The sequence below is a fragment of the Sinocyclocheilus anshuiensis genome, unplaced genomic scaffold, assembly GCF_001515605.1.
Source record: "Sinocyclocheilus anshuiensis isolate Anshui unplaced genomic scaffold, SAMN03320099.WGS_v1.1 scaffold1359, whole genome shotgun sequence".
NCBI lineage: Eukaryota > Metazoa > Chordata > Actinopteri > Cypriniformes > Cyprinidae > Sinocyclocheilus > Sinocyclocheilus anshuiensis.
Window position 1 is genome coordinate 13679 of NW_015536536.1, and position 216 is coordinate 13894.

The window sequence follows — 216 nt, forward strand, 5'->3', positions numbered from 1 at the left end:
TTGGTCCTCGAGAGCTTTGTCTCCCTGCTCCAGCAGGAGGAGGAGGAATTCGGGGCGAGTGAAGGGATTCATGGGGACACAACGGAAAGAAAAACACTGGGAGAAAAACGGAAAGAAAACGGAGGTAACTGTTTAGGTTGGTTCTTCTGTCACACTTCACTCGGAGCACGGAACGAGGAGACACGGAGATAGCTTCAATATCACAGTCTTTTACTA